General features: G+C 50.7%; 1 protein-coding gene across 4 annotated transcripts in view, besides 1 other annotated feature; it reads left to right on the top strand.

Moving 5' to 3' along the window:
• Tspan18 (tetraspanin 18) overlaps positions 1-20,386 on the top strand; it is a 132,792-nt gene that overhangs the window by 47,067 nt on the left and 65,339 nt on the right. The gene's annotated exons all lie outside the window — the stretch shown is intronic.
• Positions 6,590-9,597: an enhancer, noted in NCBI's record as "VISTA enhancer mm1603". NCBI's record gives its function as "enhancer in: limb[3/6]" and the evidence as "EXISTENCE:transgenic organism evidence [ECO:0001131][PMID:17130149]".

The following is a 20,386-nucleotide window of genomic DNA, read 5'->3' as shown; positions in this document are numbered from 1 at the left end:
GGAGCAGGGAGATGAGGGAATCAGGCGGGCTGTCAGCGGGTGGGACTTAAAGACAAGACCCGTGTCCATTAATCCACAGGCGCTGATTGCTCAATCCAAGAATGAATGCAAGACATTTGAGATGGGAGAAACAGGGGCCCCTTTCCAGCACCCCATCTTGTGGGCCTGAGCAGTGGCTGCCTCTGGCTATATGGCAAGAGGAACAAAGAGAAAGCCACAGTGGCATTTTAGTTTGAGAAATCGCAGCCCTCTAGGCTTCACCACTTCCATCAAGAGCTCCCCAGTACCTGGGAGAATCTGGCCTGCAGGGAGACTTCCTCTCTCTCTCTCTCTCTCTCTCTCTCTCTCTCTCTCTCTCTCTCTCTCTCTCTGTGTGTGTGTGTGTGTGTGTGTGTGTGTGTGTGTGTGTGTGTGTGTGCACTGCTTATTTGGGGGTAAGTATTAAGAACTCGGGCTCTGCTACTGGCTGGGAATTAAACGAACCACCCAGGCTGGCAATATATGGGGAAAGCTGAGACTTAGGAAGATTCAGCCGATTCAGGACTCTCTGGCTAGGGAGTAAAGCCATTCTATCTGAATCCTGTTTCCTTATCTATACTGTGGATGATAATGGAAGCATCTTCTCCTACAGCAAGCTTGACTGGCTGAGCGGAGGAATATGTGTGGCAGTGTTTGGCACACAGTAGGTGCTTAATAAATGCTCATGACTGACCTTTACTGTGATGAACTGGGCCCAGGAGGACGGTGGTGCCTTTTGGTACAGTGTTACTTGTCATGCTCAGTGGCTCTGCGGGGGGGGGGGGGGGGGGTGACATCACAGTTTGTCCCCAGAAGCTGCTTCCCTTTCTCCCCTCCTCCACCCTGCCCAGGTCTTCTCATGGCTCTCAGGATCAGACCTGTGAGCTGGCTTCTGCCTTCACTCCCTTTACTTCAGCAACTGGCTGTGCCAGCTCCTCCCACCAGCTTCTGTGCTGGGCTTTGTCTCTGATGGAGAAGAGTTCTGACATCACCTCTGGGATGCTGCTGCCATAGACTACTCCCCAGTCCTGATTCTGCAGTGTCCACCCTAGAGCTGCTCTGACTGGGATTAGATGCCAGGGCTCACTAGCCACGGGATAAAGAGCCAAATAACTGAGTGTTTTCCCCCAGGTAGTTTGGGGGTGCTCCGTGTGGGGTATTCTGCACCCCGAGTCCTGTGAACTTGTTCCCAGGGCCTTTAGGCTTCAGGATGATGTGAGACTATCACGCATGCAGCCAGACACAGCCTGCCCAAGTCCTCGGAATGCACCCCAGCTGCATGCATTCAGCCTGGTTCCCATTTGGTGCTGCACAGCCCTGGAAGGTGTCCCTGGCTCTTCCCGTGTCGGGAATTTATCAGTCAGTCACCCTGTGTCCAGGAGACCTCATGCCACAGTCAGCTTTCAGAGAAGAGCTGAACTCACAGCGTGGCAAGGCTCCTGGTTCCCTGCTAATTTATTTTGACAACTGTAATTTCATTTTAATTATTTATGGTCCGGCTTCAGAGTCAGTGGCAGTGACCCAGGGCATATGTTCCATGTGGTACAGAGGATGTAGCAATGAGAAATTGCAGCTTTCATGTTTTCAATATTCAGCTGACTCAGAGAACGGGAAAACGAGGGTCCTCTGCCCCAGGCGACCTCACCTTTGGGGATTCCTCCACCAGCCTGGAAGACTTGTTCTATTTGCATGTCCTGGAGATACAAGATGAGAATTAGATGCCCAGGGCCATGTGGGCTGGCTTGAATCACTGACCTCATTTCTAGCTGGTCTCTTTGGGTTTTATGGTCAGCTCGCCTGTGGGGTATGACATCAGATGGAACCCAGAAGACAGAAGAAGGGGGCTGGTTATTCCTGTTCACACTACTCTAGTCTGAGCATCAGAGAGGCTCCAGACAGAAAGAGGAAGAGGCTGTTGTGTCTCACAGCAACAGCCCAGGTCAGCCTGAGCTGAGCCCACCTCCCTGCAGGCTCTCCTTCATTCCTGCCCCGACTGTCAGAGCTTATGAATGGGTTTGTTTCCTACCCAAGTCTGCAGAGCTGTCTCAGGCAGTTGATTGGTCCCCCAGCTTCCCCCGAGACACTGGCTTCCAAAGTGTGCTCCGTATGGTGGCTGGCAAGGTCTCATGGTGCTGGCTTTGTGGGAGCTAAGAATGTGCCCCTCCCTCGGGACGTTTCGAGTGTGTGCCTTTGGAGAGTCTTCTTTGGAGTGACTCTCTGGATCTCCTAAGTGACTCCTGAGGCCCACATAAATCTCTATGAACATCTCCTCCTGATGTCTTGAGCATGTTGTGCCGTCTCTGCCTTTCTACAACAGCCCAAGACGTGGACAGGGAGAGACTGGCTGAGACCATTTCACAGAGGGGCACAAGAGACCCAAAGAAATCTGTGCCTTTGTAGGCACATGGGAACAGACCAGACTTAGCACAGCTTGGTGGGCTGCCTACTGAGCTGGGAGGAGACCCGAAAACTGGTGAGACCTCCCATTGCTCCCCTTGCATTTTGGCATTTGGAAAGCTGATCTGAGGTGGAGCTTGCAGGGAGCTAGGACCTCCGTGTTCACCACAACAGGGCTCTCCTCTCCAGTGTGCAGGCATGAGTCCTGGGTGAGTCACACCCATCCCTTGTCCACCATTTCTCATATGCATGTGTCAGGCCCTGAGCTGGTCACAGAGTGAGTCCCCACAGGGAGGCAATGATGCAGGGTGCTGACCTTGACACTGGCCCCCAACACTAAAGGACTTGTAGCAGAGAAACTGGTATGTCTTCTGCCTCCATTTCTGGAAGCTCAGAGTACTTGAGGTGGAAGAAAGGCTCTGAGAAGTCCTGCACCAAGAAGCCTGTTTAACTCAGGCTATTCCTGCAGCCCCCAGACCTATTTTCTGTTGCATGCTTTTCCTGCCTGGCTACTCCTAATAGAGATCCCTTCATCTGCTCAGTGTTTGGCTGCTCCTGAAGAGGGATGGAGGACACAGTGACCTCTGCTCTTTGGAAGTCCCTGTCTGCTGTTGAGGGCACTGTGCAGATATGAACTACTACGTTCAATCCGCAACTCATGGAAAGCTCCCTGTGACAGAGACTCTGTCACCCCAACTTACTGTAAGAAGGGAAACACAGCTTGCAAGGATGGGGACACTCACTCAGAGGCACACTTCTGACAAGAGCAGAGCTGGGATGTGGGCCTAGGATGTCTGCATGCACCTCCCCCACACTCATCCCCATTCCCACCCCTCCCCATCCCCCAGCTCCACCAGCCACTCTGTCCACTGCCCCATCCATCCCAAGCCCCGGCCAAGCCACATAACCCACATCCAGAGTCTGCTGCTAGCTCCGGGTCTGGACTCTGTCCAGGAATATCCCACCCCACCCTCCCCTAGCCCTCCTGGAGCTGAGGCAGAACATACCAGAAGCCCAGGGAACTGGAAGGCTTTCAGCAGGAAGCTGGTATAATTTTGGTCAGGAGCTGGAGTAGGGGTGAAGAGGCTCTGCCAGACAGGGCCACATCCAAGAGAAATAGAGAGGGTTTAGTGTTTCAGGTTGTCCGTTCAAGGGATGGTAAGACCAATAAGGGAGTTTTATTCAACCCAGTCCAGGCCTGACCGGCATTCTCTGTTCCATCTCCCACGTTACCGCTTATTGAATTGAGCAGGACAGGGGCCTTCAGGGGAACGCAGATCACTAACTAGCTTTATCTCCTTGGACTCACCCTGCCCCCTCCAACACCATTGTTACTTGTGTAGCCCCCTCCCCCACTCCTCTCTCAGATTCTGTCCCTAAGGGGCCTCCCTCCCCATCACCCCTGCCCTCCCTAAGCTATGTTCCTCTGGGAGCTCACAAGAGTATGGTCACTGTGGGGCCCTCAGTTGGCTGGGACACAATGGGGAGCTTGTGAGACTGCAACCCCCCTGCCCCCTCCCCAGGGTCCTGTGAACATTCCTTACCCTTGCCCAAGACCTTCTTGAACCCTTGTCTATTTGGAAAACCAGATTGAACTGGCCTGGTGAGGAGGGGGACGTTCCCCACCCCAGAACCTTTCCAATCCCTCTCTGAGACCTTCAGAGCTTCATATTCCCCTGGGGGACTCTAAACCCGTGGTCCAAGGTCACAATCCCCAAACGGCTCTAGCCTCGCCTCAGATTTCATCTTTGATTCCTCACACACTGGTCAGCTCTTTCTTTCCAAGGGTCCCTTCCCCCTACCCAAGCGCATTTCAGGTCTGCAGACATCCATCTGGCCCCAGGGGTGGGCTTGGTGGAGCCAGACAGACGCAGAAGGAAAGGCCATCCCTTGTCCTGCTCAATTCAATAAGCAGGGATATGGGAGATGGACAAGCCAATGCTGGTCAGGCCCGGATGGGCTGAATAAACCCCTTATTGGATGCCCACTCCCAGGAACGGTATGCATAGTTGCATTTATTGAGCATTTACTGTGTGGCAGCCCTGACTGAGGTGGGTAGATCCTATGAGGAGGTAGGTACCACTGTATCCCCTTTCTGCGAAGTGGGACCCAGAGGCATGGAGAGCAAGGCCCCTTGCTTAGGTCATGGATAAGAGGCAGCTGCCCTGAACAGCACCCAGCCCTTGGTTGAACATTTATGAATACTGCTGATAGAGCATTCTCCCTCCCTCCCTCTGGCAGGCTTAGCTTGGCCAAAGCTCTGAGACCACAGTGTGCTCTCTGCTCTCTCTTGAAGCTCACAGGGGCCGTGTTCCGTTCCTGTTGGTGACTGCTGTCTCCCTAACACTGCCTGGGCAGGATGCAGGGCAGCAGTGGCCTGCAGAGATTTCTGAAGTAGGTTTCTCCTAGGTTCGTGTGGCTACTTCCCTGGAAGGAGTTGGTAGGCATTGGGTGGGTGAAGACAGGAGCGACGGTCCAGGTTTTCCTTCAGCCGCTCCGTGTCTGTCTCCTGAGAAAGGCCTAGGGGACACAATGACTTCTATGCAGGTCTCAGCTGGGCTGAAGGGCTGTGATCTGATGACAGCCCAGAGCCACATGGCCGAGGAGGCCAGATCTGGACCTCACACCGCATGCCTCCCAGCCACACCATGTTTATAGATGTTTCTGTAAACAGCGTGATAAGTATCCGTTACGCTGATGAATGAAGGGCCAGTTCTTTTTTCAGAAGGGTCTGAGCCAAGTTAGATGATTCTACCTTTCCTTCCTGCAGCCTTGGCTTTCCATCCTTCACGGGCTGGACTGCTGGTGAGCAAGCCGGTCTCTCACTCATCACTGAGCTCTTGTTCTAGACTCACCTCAGCTTCCTAACCCTTGTGATCTCCATCAAGAGAATCCAAATGAGACAGAGTGGTGTAGAAGACAGGCAGAATGTAGTGTGGAATAGAGGAGAGCGCACTAGGTGTGAGCGTGGACAGTGGCCACAAGACCGCTGTAGAAGAGACACTCGGTGTGAGAGTAGACAATGACTACAGGATGACTGCAGGGCAGACACTCAGGCTGAATGACCACAAGGACTGTTGATAGACCCTGAATTTTACATAGGACTTACACTGTTTCTGAAGCCTCCAGGACAGGCATGGGGGAACATGTTCCTGCTCAGGACAATGTAAATAAACTCTCATCAAAACGGTCAGTGATACACTTTTGTTCTTTACCAGAAAGCCTCATGCTAAGCAGTACTCTATTTCTAAAAATTTGCACTACATTCGTTTGTTTGCTTGTTTGTTTTGTTGTTGTTTATGGGGTTGGTCACGCCACAGCACAGAGGACAACTTTCAGGAGTCAGTTCTCTCCCATCACGTGGGTCTCAGGGACAGAACACCCGGTCATCAGGCTTGGCAGCAAGAGCCTTTGCCCACTGAGGCCTCTTGCCTGACTGCCTGCTAGGCGATCGTCTTGTAAGGATTAGAACATTTCCAACTGGTGGCCTTCCAAGTTGTTCAATAAGTCACAAAGTCACATCTCCTCCCAGGCCAGAGTTAGAACTCAGGTCATACAAGTCTTGACTCTGATTTCTAGTCAGAGATTAAAAGTATGTGTGTGTGTGTGTGTGTGTGTGTGTGTGTGTGTGTGTGTGTGTGTGTGTGTGTGCGCGCGCGCGCATGCGTCCTCGTGCATGTGCATTCATGCCTTATGCAAGCATGAAGGTCAGAGGATGTTTCCAGGAGCCAGTTCTCTTCTCCCACCTCATTTTGAAGTCCAGTCTCTCTTGTTTCTGCCACTGTGCTGTGTGCTCCAGTTTTCCTGTCTCTGCTTCCCATCTAGGGGTGTTAGTATAATGGATGTGTACCATCACATGTGGCTTCTTATATGGGGTCTGCAGCTCAAACCCACATCCTCGGGCATGCACAGCAAGCACCTTATCCACTGGGCCATCCCTTGGCCCCACCTGACTGATACTTAAGAGTCCTAAAGCTCTAGTCCTGAGTTTTGTAAGCTGCTGACTGAACTTAAGCTCACATGCCCTTGAATCCTGCTACCATCTAACATACTCTCTAGCCACTCACACTTTGCCGGGTGTGTCTGTGTCTATAGGCACAGAGTTGACCATTGCACGCAATACCCAAGGAGGATGAACCTCCGATAGGCACCTGGAGTGTCCACTGCATTTGCAGACAGGGTGAGGAAAGTGGGGGTAAGTAGGATTCCCTCCCATCAGGGTGTGGTTGAGAGTCAACCTGGAAGGAAGATGCTGGATTCAAGCCCTAGCTGTGTCCTTCTTCCCCAGGGGAGGGTCTGTCCTGCTCCAAGTCTCACCACTGATCTTGTCATGGTGAGACTTGTCAATGGTGACAGCAGTTGACTGTTGTTGTCAGAGATTGTCAACTGTGCACTTCCAACCGTGCCTGCCCCAAGGGTGAAGAGGCCACAGTGGCTGGTGTTGGTGGTGGAGTTGAGGCTGTCCTCAGATTTTGATAGGCTGTGAATCCTGTGAAAAAAGGCACTGGCTCACACAAAGGCTCTGCACTGATTATTCTATATTGGGGACCCAGCTGAGGCTGTGAAGGGGAGGTGGCTGGCTGGGGCTGAGGTTTATACCTTATTCTGGGAGCATAGAGAAACCTTTCCAGGGTCTGGAAAAAAAAGGCACTCCAGGGTCTAATTTGCATTTTAAATAAATCCCTCTGGCTGCTTGCATGGAGAATGAATTAGAGAGACTGACAGGGGCTGAGACCTTATAAGGGGGATAGCTGTCTCTAGCAGCCCCAGTGCCCACTGGGAGCAGGCAGGGTGCTGTGCTCACAAGCTCACATACACTCACTCCTGTGCCCGGCCTGGAGACCTGGGGAGAGGCGGCTGGACATTAAGTGGTAGAAGCTATGGGGTGAGAGCTCTAGGGCATGAAATTGGATGGAAAGGAACCTCAGTGTGCCTGCCCCATGCTAGAAAGAAAGGGGAGAAATGAAAAAGGATATCCCAGCCTCCCACTGCCCCCATCCTACTTACAACCTACTCATTGCTACTATGCTGTTCAGAGCATTGCGGTGAGCCATGACCATGAGCTCATGTGGACAATGGAGGGATGAGGGTATGAAGGAGGAATGATAGATATACGCAGTTCAAAGGATATTGGCATACCCACCCATCCCTTGAGTGCCATATTTTTCCTAGGCCACCAACCAGTAAGCACTGGGTATTTGCTCGATGTGGAAACTTGTATGGTTTCTATGACCAAATTTCTACTACAGAGGATGTCAGCTTAGTACAAAAATAATTAGGGCCATAGACCATGGTGGCACCAGAAGCTAGCCACAGGGACAGTCCGAGTTTTTCAGAGGACAGGAATTCCAAGAGAGTTGAAGAACATCATTATTGAGGTGTCCGTAAAAGACTGAGGCAGAGAAGATGGCCTTCTCTGGTCACGGGATGGCTTGTGCTCATGCTTGGATGTGGGAAGCTCTCAGTGTGTTCCAGCCCAGGGATGTTCCTTTCTTATGGTAGCTCTGCACCATGTTGGGATGCCGGCACAGTAGAATCCTAAAGCAGGCTAGGGCCAGGTTACCAAAGTCCTTAGGAGTCCTTAATCGGGCCCATGGCCTGGGGGTCTGGCTGTGATGGGAACAGACCACAGGAAGAAGAGATGAAGAAATGAGAAGGCACAGTCCTACCACAAAACAGAGTCCCTGGGGTGGACGTCGGGAGCAATGCAACCAGCAGCAGGACGGCTGGAAAGCACAAGGTCAGACATGTCCTAAATGTCTTAAGCCCCACACTTAGAGATGTTAGGAAAAGCAGTAGAAACAACTGATAGGACAACAGATGTTAGAAACAACAGTTGAAGAACAGCTAAGCATTGTAGCACGAGCCTTTAATCCCAGCACTCGGGAAGCAGAGACAGGTGGTTCACTGTGAGTTAGAGGCCAACCTGGTCTACATAGTGAGTTCCAGGATGGCCAGGGATATGTATCGAGATCCTGTTGCAAAGCACCAAAAGGAAAAAGAAAAAAAGAAAGTTGGAGAATGTCAAATGAGCGGGGGGGGGGGGGGGGGGGGGGGAGGGGCTGGATGACCGAGGGGGGGAAGCCCCTTCCTTCACTGATAGTGAGGGAGCAGTGGGCAGGGTGAGTGATTCATCGTGGGCCCAGGTCTGGGGCTCCTTGGCTCCTGTGGTAGCTCAGTGCTTGTGCTTACAGCGGGGTGTGTTTATCCCTAAGGTCTGGATCGACATTTTTCTTTTAAGTCCAAAGGCCTTTTACAAATCCCAGCCTAAAACAACAACTGGATTGCATTTCTGAGGAGGAAGGGGTGGGGGGAGAAAGCAGAGAAGAAACCAAGAGAACCTTTTCACTCCCCCACTCCCCCACCGGCCCTCCACCCTGCCCGCTAATGATCTGGGATGGAGTCTGAGCAATAAAAACACAACGGGGTGTTTAAGTGGGGTGATCTGCAAGGCCCGGCCCCCAGAGGGCCTGGGAAAAGGAGAAGAATCAGTTTATGGAGAAATAACAGGCTTTTCTTTGTGGGCGGCATTTAGTAGTGGGAGCCCAGCTGCCCTGGGGAAGGGGATTGGGAGGAGCACCCTGTGGCACCACGTGGGATGTGTCCTGGACTGGACTGCCTGATGGGAGCCATGCTTCTTCCCCCCCCCCCCCCCATGCATCTCCAGGGATAAATGCCATCAAGAGAGGCTGGGCTGGTCACTGCTGTGTGAGGCTGCCTGGTGGACCGGAGGCAGCCTGTAGGAGGAGCCCCAGATAGAGGTGTCTTTGCAGAGTCAAGGAGGGAGAACTCCGAGGGACTTGGCTGGAAGCAAGGAAGCCTATCTGGCTACTTGCATAACTTTTTATGAGGTAGACATTTAGAGAAAGTGGTTTCTACTAAAGGCAGCCGGCAGCTGGGCATCTTCTGAGGTCTGCCCGCTGCGCTGGCCTGGCAGTGGGAGTCCAGGAAGTGGCAGGTTCTTTCCAGATGAGTTGCAGCTGTAGGCTAGGAAGCTGATGCCCCAGTTCTAAAGGGAATGAGTTTTGGGGTCTGCACTCAGTCCCTCCGTCTCTCTGGATTTTTGTATCTACCTTCCTTCTCTGTCAGTTACCTCCTGTGACCACTGGACCCTCACTGGGAAGCTTAAAGCAACACAAATGTGCAAAATCTCAAACTTGTGAGACCCAAAGTTGCCCACAACCGGGCAGGAGAAGTGACCTGAGTGCTCAGGAGAGAGGTCTCGCCTGCCTGCCTGCCTGCCTGCCTCCCCCGGCTGCAGAGGGGTTACTGGCCACCCTGGACATTTGTTCTTCAGGCTGAGGCTGCCTTGTCTAATCTGACAGCCCTTCCTCTGTGTGCCCTCATCTGTTTTTAAGGACACAGACGTGGGACCTGGCATGACCTCATCCTGCTAGCTACATCAGCAGATGTTTTCCAAATAAGGCCATGTTGAGAGTCTGTGGCTGATGAGAATTTTGAGGGGATGCTATTTCATCTAGCACAACTCCCTTCTGCACACCACTGCTTGTACTTTACAAAGCTGAACATTTGTAGTTGGCTGACGATTAGTAAGTGTCTGCTGGATACAGAGTTCAGGGATGAGCCCCACCACAGGGAAAAAGATGCTCTCCCGGGGTTTTCAGCCTTCACTCATAATTAGCCGCTGTTAGCTATATTTTTCTGCAGTCTGTCAGAAGAAGCAAGGATTCTTCCCATGATTCATCTCTTCTGCACAGCAACACCTGTGGCCTTTGCCTTGACAACTTCAAACTTGCTCAGATGTCTTAAATTGTGAAAGCTCTCTCTCACCCTGTTCCTTCCTGTCTCTGTCTCTTTCTGTGTCCTTCAATCTCCTCTCCCTCCCCCTTTCCATCTCTTTCTCTTTGTCTCTCTTTGTCTCTTTCTCTGTGTGTCTGTCCTTCTCTCTCTCTCTCCATCTGTCTCTGCCTGTTCCCTCACCCTGTGTGTGTCCTTCTCTCTCCCTGTCCCCCCATCTCTGTCTTTGTCTCTCTGTCTGTCTCTGTCCCTCTTCCTTTCCCCTTTCTTTGTGTCTCTGTGTGTGTCCATGTGTATGTGAACACACACACCAATATAAGTGTGCCTACCATGATGGTTTGTATATGCTTGGCCCAGGGAGTGGCACTCTTAGCAGTAGTGGCCCTGTTGGAGTAGGTGTGGCCTTGTTAGAGTAAGTGTGTCACTGTGGGTGTGGGATACAAAACCCTCATCCTAGCTGCCTGGAATCCAATCTTCTGCTAGCAGTCTTGTGATGAAGATGTAGAAATCTCAGCTCCTCCTGCACTGTGCCTGCCTGGATCCTGCCATGCATGTTCCTGCCCTGATGGTAATGGACTGAACCTCTGAACCTGTAAGCCAGCTCCAATTAAATGTTGTCCTTATAAGAGTTGCCTTGGTCATGGTGTCTGTTCACAGCAGTAAAACCCTAACGAAGACACTCATGCTAAAGAACACTAAAGGTCCTCACGGATGCAGTTCATCATGTCTGAAGCAAGGCTTGTCATTGGCAGTGTCCTTAGACTATGCTTACTGGCTAGAGAACCACAGGATCCTTCTCTCCCTGCCTCCTCGGTACTGGGCTTGCAAGCACGTGCCCCCACACTTGGCAGTTTGAAACAGGTACTGAGGTTCAAACCCGGTCCTTGATCTGGCAAAGCAAAATACTGACTGAGCCCTTCCCCAGCACCTCACCTCTGTTTTTAATGTCACCTGTCTCCATGTAATAATCTAACTCACCATGGGGCGCAATGCCTCTGAGTCCAGCAGCCCTATTCAACAATTGTGGGAATTCTGGCTAGTAATCTAAGAAGTCCTTGGCGGAACTGAGTCAAGTATGACGTGAGGCTGGCAATGGTGCCGCTCGATTTGTCTGACTCATGCGAACTCAAACCCTGTTCATTCAGATGGTTCTGGAACTGCCTGAATGGGTTGTTGGTAGAGTATATTTAGCTACAGGATTCTTGGGTAGTGTGCTGAAAGAAGAGCGTTCTTAAAATATGAGTTTGTTTTGAAGTCATTTGAAAGAAAAACATTTTGTAAAGAATAGTATGCCAGCCCGATGCTGGAGATGGAGTAAACTGGGTGCAGGTGGGATGCAGCTGGGTGCAGGTGGGATACAGCTGGGTGCAGGTGGGATGCAGCTGGGTGCAGGTGGGATGCAAAGGTGTGACTTCTGCAAACAGGAAGATGGAGGGCAGCTGGAGGCTGGGCCCTCTACTCCTGACACTGGCTATTAGGGAGCAGTTCCTAGAACTTTCAGGGTCAGAGCTTGGGTTCTGGCAACCCTAACAAGTTCAGCTAAGTCGCTTAACTCCAAGAGACCAATTAAACAGACACATAATAGTGCGAGTCAGAGAAGATTTATTTAACGGGGCCACATTGGGGAGAGGACCATTGACTCTCCTAGGTGCATTCTTAGGGTCCTGACATGAATGTTGGGCTTTCAAAGAAGGCAAGATATGCACATAGCTTGTTCTAACCACCTCCTTCGCTGACCCATCATGGTGTCAATGCCAGTCTCGATCGCAAAACAGTCTAACAACTTGTCAGAATGTGTGAAGTCTCTTCCTGGGAGACAGGCTTCCCCATCAGCTGGCACCAAGCTTCAGCCTTTTCTCCCAACAGGATGGTCCTCGGGAATTTCAGTTTCTTGGGCTCCATTGTTTCAATATCTAATGGCCAAGGTAGAGGCCCAAGTGTCTGCCCAGAATCTTCTCATCCCTGCAGGACAGTTACAGGAAAGTTTACTTCTGGGCTTGAGTCTCTGCTGTGATGCTTATGAGTCTGGTGACCACAGGCCTGTCCCTTGTTCAGTACCTGTTTCTCATCTGTGAATGGTGTGGGAAGCACCCTATGGGAGACCTCTGACCTAGTTGGATGTTGACACCAAATCCCAAGTGTCCCCTGTGGGTTATGGGGGCAGATACCACCCCAAGTACTAGAGGAAGGGACCATGTGGGGCTGGCCTGGTTCCAGGACCAGAAAGGTTCCCTTGAATGTTTGCTCTATGTTAAAGTATAGTTCTAGGAGGCAACCACAATGTGATCCCAAGATGGGGACATGTCCTGGAGAAGACACTGCCCTAATTTGTCCCGGGGAGCTCTATTTGATTCCTCCCATGAATGTGTGTGTGTGTGTGTGTTTGTATGTGTATACATCAGGCAGGAGGATGCCATGGTGACAACTTCTGGTTTTGGGTTTGCCCTCTACCCTGGTTGACCAGGCTGGCTGACCTGTGAGTTCCTGGAGACTCCATCTCTCTCTGTCTTCCCTGTGAGTGCAGAGATTACAGATTCACACTGCCATTTCTAACTTTAGTGGGGAACTAGTTTTCTGGGGAACCATCTCAGGCCCTTGTGGTCACACATCTTACACACGTAATCAGTGTCTGGGGAGATCGCAATCTCTCCCACTCCGAGCATCTCCCAGCCATTAACTCTGCTTTTTCTAAGGCTCCAGTTGTGTGCCAGGTACTTCCCATGGATGGTGCTTTCTCTTGTACCATCCCTCTGAGAAAAGTTATGTTACTGCTGCTTTATAGCCTTAGGCATGGAGGCTCAGAGAGGTCAAGTAAGCTGACTAGGGCAATACAGCTAGAAGAAGAGGCAGAGATCAGAAGCCTATGCCATCTTCCTCTAGTACGTGCCCTAGTGGGCATTCCAGAACCTCAGCTCACAGACAGCTGTGGCATTGAGCAAGAGTCAGGAAACCGACAAGACGCATCTAGCCCTGTGTAAAGGAAGCTCTCCCCCAGGAAGATAGCTCCAGGGCAAGGTACTCCTGGAATCTCAATCACTCCCCCCCCCCCATTCTTGTGAGATGGTGTAGAACCTCAGTGTTTGTTTTCATCCAAGGCACAGGGTGAGTGTTAATATTCAAATTCATCCCCCTGAAGGCCCAAGGCTGGGGGGGGGGGGCTGCAATCTTGTAGGATTAGAAGGCAATTTGAACATGAAATTACTCCCTGGGGTTTGCTCTCCATGGGGAGGGAGTGGGATTTGACAGTTCTTGGAGCTGATATCCCTGCTCCCCTGTGGCTATATGGATTTACAAGCAGCCTCGGTCCCATCTCCTCTCCATGGTGTGTGTTAGCTGCCAACCCCCCTGGTTATATGAGACTTGTGATTCCTCACAGACTTTGGAAAGCAGGCTTTTCCCGTTGGACATTTTTATCTTTTATAGTTCATCAGGTAGCCTTCTCTTTAGGGGTGCTGGGGGTTGTGCGTCTTTCACATACTAGAAAGGCCATACTGCTCAGCTGTCTTCCTTTTATTTTAAAACGTCATTTTGTGTGCATGGGTGACTTGCCTGCTTGGATGTCTGTGTCCGCTAGGTGTGCAGAACTCACAGAGATCAGAAGTGGACAGCCCCTGAATCTAGACTTGCAGATGGCTGTGAGCCACCATGTGGGTACTGAGAGGTGAACCTGGGTCCTCTGTAAGAGTAGATAGTGCTCTTAACCAAAGAGTAGAAAGTCTCCAACACCCTTTTCATCTTGTTTAATTAATTTTTTTATTATTGTGTGTGTAAGATGTGTGCATGTGTACTTGGGCCGGGGCATGAATGTAGAGGATAGCTTTGTGGAACTGATTCCTTTCTCCCACCTTTTTGTGGGTTCTGGGGATTGACCTCTGGCTGTCAGGTTTATGTGGTAAATGCCTCTACTGGCTCAGGCGTCTCACCAGCCCAGCCTCCTTCATTTTGAAAGAACAGGCGGATGTGTGCCCCATTGTCGTTTCTTAATACTACCCAGCAGGCATTTATAATTAAAGAATTTGGCTAATATCTGTCTCATCCCAAATAATAATAGGCTTCCTGTTGTACAAATGGGGCTGAAGCTCTTTCATCGTCTTCTTCCATAATTAGAATTTTAAGCGTGTGCGTGTACCTCACCCTGCATCCCACCCCCACTGCTGTTCCATCATCAGCCATGATCTGATGTTTTGATTTTTTTTTCCTTCTGCCTCTCTGAGGCCCCCAGAGCCATTCAAAGTCTGTGACAAGGAGGGGGAAAAAGGTATACTCTGCCCTGAGCCTTGAGGGCTACACACAGTGACCTTCCTGGTAATAAACTCACTCCACAGCCTGTGCTGTGTCTCTACCCTTTCAGAACACCTAAAGTACTTGTGCAGTGGACAGTCACAGGACTGTTTGCTTGGGTCTCTGGCCATCATCAGATGCTTCCCTGGTGAAGCCCAAAGTCTCAGTAAGAGAATTAAAGAGACAGCTGGGATGATACCTGTCCTGGTCTCAGTGGCCTTGTCCTTCCCTGCCCCCAGCACAAACAGGCTTAGACGCCAGCCTTGAGTTGCTCTGGGTTAGGAGGAGAAATGTCATCAAAAGCAAGTCTCAAAGATCTCATCAGGGAAACCTCCAAGCTCGAAATATCTGCTGTGCCCCACCCCAAAGCCAGGTGGGCCACAAGGCTAGGATAAAGAGCATATGCTGTGCACATTGTAGACCTAGGTTCAAATCCAAGCCTGGCTACTTCCTGAATGTTGTGGTCTTGGTTCCCTGCTAGAGTTACGGAGATGACTACATGAGCCGGAGCTGCTGTGTTCAGCGAGGTCCCAGCAACATAACAGCATGGTCTGCTTCTCTTGTCCATAGTGTGATATTTCCCATACTCGAGGCACTGTACCCTCTGTGATTAATTAATTCATGGGCTTCTCTGCTCACCAGTCAGTGGTGCATAAACGGTCTCAGAGGGAGTCCACAGGCATCTGGAGTGCAGGGTGGGGTAGGAGAGCTTTGGTGACAGTGGGACCCGTCTTCATTGAGCACTGCCACCATTAGGGTAGCCTTAATGACACCCCCTTCCTCAGTCCTGGGGGAGAGCTAAATCAGGATTTGGAAGATAGGGTCTGCCTTTAGAAGAGGTGGAGGGATAGTTTGGTCTAATAACAAATCTTTATAGGGGGTGGTGTAGGTGGGTAATGTTTAAGACAGGGAGGGTCTCTCTGTGCAGCTCTAGCTGTCCTGGAACTCACTCTGTAAACCAGGCTGACCTCAAACTCAGAAATCTGCCTGCCTCTGCCTCCCAAGTGCTGGGATTAAAGGTGTGCGCCACCACCATCACCAGGCTTAATCTCAAGTCTTAAAGGTAGAGAAGAAACAGAGCTCCTTGCAGACAAAGAACAATCTAGTCACCCCCACCCCCATATACGCCCAAGGAGATATCACACTGCATGAGGCTGATGAGCCCCAAGAGCCACAGGGGCACTGTGGGAGACTCCGGCAGCCTCACCCTGTGCAGCTGCTGTGTGGGTGAATAGAATCATAGTGTTCCTGAGAATGTTGCTATGTCCGTATGCAAGAGAGAGGTGGGTCAGGAGACCTTGTTTTGCCCTGAGACAGAGATGAACACTCAGAGAGCAGCCCAGTCTGCTAATATGGCTTCACCTTGGGCTTCCCTGAGTGTCTATGTTCCTCACCTCTCGGCAGTCACTAAATGTACCGTGCAATGCTCAGGACTCCCCTGGGGGGCAGATAGCAGACTTGATGCTCCATAGCTGTGATGACCCCACCTGATACCAGCATCTTGTCATATCCTCCTCCAAGAAAGTTGTCAAGCCAAGCTGTTTGCAGAGGTGACCCTGAGTGGAAACTGTCAATCGAACAACTTTGGGCAGGGACTCACAGATGGTGGTACAGGGCCAGACCAAAGGACAGAGTGTTCTTTGAATGGATATGAATCCTGTTAGCTGCTTACTGTGTGTTCTCAGACAGGTCACAGAACCTCTCTGAGCCTTAGTTTCCATGGGAAAACATGGGGAAATCATAATACAAGCTTGCCTTTGTACAGATGGAACAATATGTAAAGTACCCGACATAGTCCATAAGTTCTCCATATGGATGTTATAAGAATGGAGTGTGTGGGGGCTGGTGAGATGGCTCAGTGGGTAAGAGCACCCGACTGCTCTTCTGAAGGTCCGAAGTTCAAATCCCAGCAACCACATGGTGGCTCACAACCATCCGTAATGAGATCTGACTCCCTCTTCTGGAGGGTCTGAAGACAGTTACAGTGTACTTACATGTAATAAATAAATAAATTAATTAAAAAAAAAAAAAAAGAATGGAGTGTGTACATTGTACACAAACTTAGGGTTTCTCACACCAGAGAGCAGCTCTTGAAGTATTTTGGATGTTTCCGGTGAGCCGGCAGTACTGGGGGAGACCTCCAAACACCAACCTTTGCCTTCCCTTGCTGTGTGACCTTAACCAGAATGCTTGTTATCTCTGAGTGAGTCTGAAAACAGCTGCAACTGTGCCAGCTACCAGGTCCCAGGTGCACGAAGAGTGGAAATGTGGCTCTGAGGGTGTCACCAGGTACTCAAAGCCTGGCACAGACAGGGCCAGCATGGAATGCTTGAGTGGAAGGTCTGTGACCCCATCTGGCCATTATAAAGACCAAGCTGAGTGGGAGCAGATCTCCCTTCACCCCTGCTGGCCCTCTGTGTGCATGCGATCCATTCACATCCACAAGTGGGAAAAAGAACAAGACACTAAGACATGAAAATAAAAACCCGGGGCCAGAGACTATGAGTCCAGGACCTTGGAGACAGAGACTTCAGGATCACCAAACTGCACAAAGCAGCAGGAGTGGTTTTTCAAAGGAAACCCAAAATAGAAATCAGACGAAAGTCAGAAGGACCTCCACGGTGGTTTATTCTTCATTGTTTGGTGGGGAACCCAGCATTGTTGGGCCATCTCTCAGAGTGCTGGGGCGGAGGCCCCAGGATTCATTTCCTTTACCAGTGAAACTGTTCCAAAGTACATCTGCAGCCCCTGCCAACTTCTCGAGAGGATGTTTCCCAAAGCAAGCCACTCTCAGCTCCCGCCACACTGTGGGGCTGCTTTGTGCATGCACTGTGCCTGGATTAGGGCTGTGGCTTCAGAGAAGGGCCAGCTAGGAGGATCAGTCCCATAAGAGCTGGTGGCAGAATCATTCATTCATTTTTCTGTTCAGTTATTCATTGGTGCATCCATTCATCATTCATTCTCATTTTTGCATTCATTAATTCATCCATTCATTTTTTTTCTGTTCAGTTACTCATTTGTGCATCCACTTATCATTCATTCATTAATTCATCTGTGCACCCATTCATCCATGTGTGCCGTTTCTTCATTCTTCCGCTCATATGCCCATTCATTCAGTTGTGAGCTCATTCACTCATTCACGTGCTTGTCCATCCATTTGCGCACTAGATAATCTGCGCACTCATTCATTAATTCATGTGCCCTTTCATTCGTGTGCCTGCTCGTTCATGCGTTCACTCATTTGTGAGCCCATTCACTCACTCATGTGCCCATTCATTCACAAGTGTACCCACTCATCTGTGCAGTTGCTCATTCATCCATCCGTCAGTAACTCCCCGATTTGCTCTAGCACATATGTCATCCACAAGGACAAGCCATAAACAGATTTACAAGGTCCAACTTTTTAAGAGGATCTCTGTCTGGTTGGGAAGGAAGTCTGTACCCTACGAAGGGTCACTAGGGGAATGAGTCAGCCATAAGCCACCACTGCTGGGATACCTCTGTCTCCCCCTACTCTTGCCAGTCTCTCTGCCTTTGGTGGTGGATTCTGCTAGCAAGTGGTGGGTCTAAGCTGGAATGGAGGTGAATGTAAAAGCAAGAAGCCAATGGCCAGACAGGCTCTGGTGCCAGGCCTGTATGAGCCCTTCAGGAAGTTTCTGGCGTGAAACCTCCCCCCAAGAAAGCCTGGAGTGGGTATCTTAAGGCTGGCTTGGCTTCTGTTATCTCCAGATCAGCCTGCTGGAGAAGCAACCTGGGTGTGCCCAAGGGTCACACTGGGTCTCAGCTTGAGCCCCACTGTCTGCTAGCATTGTGAGTTTGAGTGAATCCCTCCGTCTGTCTTTCTCAGAGTGAAGTAGATACTGTATTAGTCACCAACAAAATCATTCCACTTAGCAAAAGCCCCCAGAGCCCAGTGGCTCCGCCCAGCTTTGGTTCTCCGGGTCAGAGGCTGCAGGCCAGTTGCCACCTGGCAGGGCTGGTGTAGGGTCTAGGCCTTGTGTCTTCCTGTCTCTTGTGCAACTTTGGTTTGAGTCTAAGTTTTCCTGTTGTCTGGATGTCTTAATATTCATCCATGGCTCAGGCTGAAGTGGCTTTCACTATTGAGACCTGTCCCTGTAGCTGTTGGCCAGCAGACAAGGGGCCTTGGCTTTCCTGACATTGGATTCATCCTGCTTCAGCTCTGGGATCCCATTGGCCAAAGTGAGTCATGTGGTCAAGCCAAGGTTGGGAAAGTGGCCACTCTGCTGAGGAACTAGGAGGTAGCAGATCCATGACAGGTAAGCAGATAGGGTAAGCATCTTGATAGGTAATAAAGATGATGGACTTCTAAGATAGTGGCTTCTTTCTCACAAAGTCTGGTGTGTGAGATTACTCTTGTATTTTAATGCTTTATTGGCCAGAGAAATCAAACCTAGTTAAGACTCCTAGACAGTAACGCTTATGAGGCTGAGGCAGTAGTGTAGATTCGGGAGCTGTAGCTTTGGTGGAAAAGGACTTTGGACGGATGCTGAGGCGGGCTCATACTCCTGAGCTCACACTGTATCCCATGAGCAGAGCATGGTCTCCTTCTGATGTGCATCGCAGAGGGCAAAATGTCCCTGGAGCTGATGCCCCACCCAGATCCTGACCCTGGCTCAGTCACCATGGTCCAGGTAATTTTCTCAGCATGGTTTCTCTGAACATCTGCCCAACAAAGTACACAGAGGTCACCGTGGCTGCTTCTGCAGAACCTGAGGACGCTGAGGACGCCAAAGAGAAGCTTAAAGCCAAGTTGAGATCAGCTGACCAGGGAGGGGGAAGTAAGAGTTGTTGGGGGCAAGCAGATATTGGATCCTCTCCAGGCTGTGTGCTGACATCTGTCCCCTTTATCCTGAAACACTTTTTAGGTTAGGAGAGCAGGGTACACCTGCCTTCGAGTCAGGATATCCCATTTTGCAAGCAGCCAGAATGTGATGTGGCTGAGCCCTGTTGTTTAACTTGGCCAGGACAGAAGTGTCTGAATGACAGGAAAGGCCCTTTCCTGAAGGAGCGCTGTCCTCACAGGCTCTCTGGGTCAGGCCTTGCTATTTCTATACATCCTTCGGGATAAGGCCCTCCCAGGCCTCTGACCCTTGCCTTCCTCTCTCCTCTGCTCTGCAGCCAGAGAGAGCCAGGGTCAGGGGCTGCAGGATTTCCTGGCCCTGCCCACTAGCTGCTGAGCATTGGCAGGGCCCCATCACGTTCCCCATGGGGGTCTCTGTTTCCCACTGGTCAGGGTGGTTGGGTGCCCCAGTGACCTGCATCTGCCTGAGACCTGAGTGTTTTCTCTTGGGAAGCAAAAGGGCAGGCCAGTCCACAGGTAGGAAGAACGGCAACACCCCAGTTTCCCTTACCCCTTCTCCCTAGCATCTCTCCAGGGCCACCAATGTCTGCTTCTTACCCTTGCATAGCAAAGAAGAGGGCTGCTATTGATCTTCCGTTTCTGGACCAGATATTGTGTAGCAAATTACTCCATTGAAATAATACCAGATGATACAAGGCATCTGAGATTAGTTTATGGTGTCTTTGGAAGGGAACCCCAGGCCTATAAAAGTACTGGGGCTGATTTTCAGGAACCTCCAAGTGGCCCAGATGACCTCTCCCATCTGTCCTGACCATGTTGTTGCAGAGTTAATTGGACAGGCTTCTGAGGAGAAGAAGGTGTCTTCTCATTCCATGTGTGGATCATCATTAAACCATTGGTGCAGGGTGGTATCTAGGTGTGCCTTTAGATGTGAAAGGCATTCTCTCCTTCTGGGGCCCCTTCCTCGAAGGGCATGGGACTTCACAGGCCTGGGCTGTCTCTCTGGGATGATCTGGAACAGTTTATGTGAGTCAAGGCAGGTGTAAGTCTCTGATGTATCTTTGAGCTTCTAGCTAAAGTCTGAATTTCAGCGAGGAGTTTACTGAGACA

This window comes from Mus musculus, chromosome 2 (assembly GCF_000001635.26).
Source record: "Mus musculus strain C57BL/6J chromosome 2, GRCm38.p6 C57BL/6J".
NCBI classification, from domain to species: Eukaryota; Metazoa; Chordata; class Mammalia; order Rodentia; family Muridae; genus Mus; species Mus musculus.
The sequence above is the reverse complement of the archived record's forward strand: the minus strand, read 5'-3'. Positions and strand labels throughout refer to the sequence as shown.